A 2047-nucleotide genomic window follows, 5' to 3' on the forward strand; every position below is an offset into this window, starting at 1 on the left:
AGGGACCTCTCAAACGTACTCAGGAGCAACAGTGTCTCTCTGGAGACTAAGGTGCGCCTGATACAGGTCATGGTATTTGCAATCGCTTGTTATGCATCAGCGAGTTGGACAATGATTAATTGATAGTACATGTTTATTTTAAATGTATCATTGTTTTCATTATAAGCTCTTGTGGTCTAGAAGGTAAGAAGTTGTGATTCCAACCCAAGGCACATAGTTCAAATCCATCAGCTGTTCCAAGGGAGAAAAATGGACAATCTCCTGATATGAAATTTACAGTCTCTGAAAACTCTTTGGAGGGTGAACTATGAGTGCAATCAAGGAGGCGATATTTAATTTTTACATATTTTAGCTAAAATGTAAACAGCCACATGTCTATAGCATGTTGTTATTGCTAGGTGTCATCTAGTTGAATACAACTTGTAGCAACCCTATAATTAACAGATCTGAGCCTTGTCTTCTCCTGTGTCATCCTCATAATCTCTGACACTCTCAATCCTATTGCTGTCACTGTGTAGATCCCCCCTGGTTCCTCTCTTTCACCATCCCTCACTTTTCCAAGCATTGCTGTCACTGTGTAGATCACCCTGGTTCCTCTCTTTCATCATCCCTCACTTTTCCAAGCATGATGTCCTTCTCGGTGGAATAACCTCTCCTAACAACGTGCCCAAATATATAAGATGAAGCTTTAGCATATTTGTCTTCAAGGAGCACTCTGGCTACAACTGCTACAAGGCATATCTATACTTTCAGCAGTCTATGGGATATTCAGCACTCTTCTTTATTTAACACCACAGTTCGAAAGTATCAATTCTTCTGCTTTCATCATTATTCACTGTCCAGCTCTCAAATGCGTAGCAAGTGACTTAAAGTCCCTTGCCAGAATCAGACACAGCTTAGTTCTCAAACTAGCATCATTGTTCTTCAATAATTTAGAGAGAGCCCTGCCTACAAACTTTAACAGTGCAATAGGTATCATGTTAACTGTTGTTAACATGTGTTTTTATTGTGGATTTAAATAAGGTGAATTTATTAACATTTGCAATATTTTCTTTATCTGTTGTGATATTGTCTATTGGTCCAGTGGCTAGAATTTTTCTTTTCTTGAGACTGAGATACAATCCACATTGAAGGCTGCAGTGTTTAACCTTCTGGAGCAAATAAATGCCTCAAGTCCTCCTCTCTTTTCAGCAAGCATGATTCTGTCATCTGCATAATGAAGGTTATTGACAATCCAGCATGAATAGTCTAAACAATGAGTTGATAATGAATGCATGCTTATTTTAAATGTATCATTCCTTTTTTATAATCCTGAGTCTAGTAAGCCTTTTGGAGTTTTTGAATTTTTGGAGGCTTTTTGAAGGCTTTTTAAATTGCCAGGCACTATGCATTTTGATTAAAATAGATATATATTCATACACATACAAGGAAGTCCAGTGAATACCACTGTCATTCAGATATATGCACCAACAACCAGAGCCGAAGAAGAGGAAATAGAAGATTTCTACCAACTTTTACAGTAGGAGATCGATCAAACATGCAATCAAGATGCATTGATAATAGTGAATGACTAGAATGCAAAAGTTGGGAATAGAGAAGATTCAGTAGTTGGAAAACATGGACTCGGTGACAGAGTCATGGAGCTGGAGACAGAATGAATTTTGCACAGTCAATGACTTATTCATTGCAAATACATTTTTTAAGAAAAATAAACACAGGTTATATACATGGATTTCACCTGATGATATGTATAGGAATCAGATCAATTACATCTGTGGAAAGAACCGCTGGAGAAGCTCAATATCAGCTGTGAAAACTAGGCCAAGAGCTGATTGTGAAAAAGATCACCAAATACTCATATGCAAGATCAAGCTGAAGTTGAGGAAAATTAAACTGAATCCAGGGGAAGCAAAATATGACTTTAGGTCTATACCACCTGAATTTCAGAACCATCTCAGGAAGAGGTTTGCGGCCTTGAACTCTAATGAATGAAGACCAGATGAGTTGTGGGAGGATATCAAGGTTATCATCCAGGAAGAGTGCAAAT

The sequence above is a fragment of the Elephantulus edwardii genome, unplaced genomic scaffold, assembly GCF_000299155.1.
Source record: "Elephantulus edwardii isolate Elephantulus edwardi_28Jun2011 unplaced genomic scaffold, EleEdw1.0 scaffold00135, whole genome shotgun sequence".
In the NCBI taxonomy this organism is placed as follows: Eukaryota; Metazoa; Chordata; class Mammalia; order Macroscelidea; family Macroscelididae; genus Elephantulus; species Elephantulus edwardii.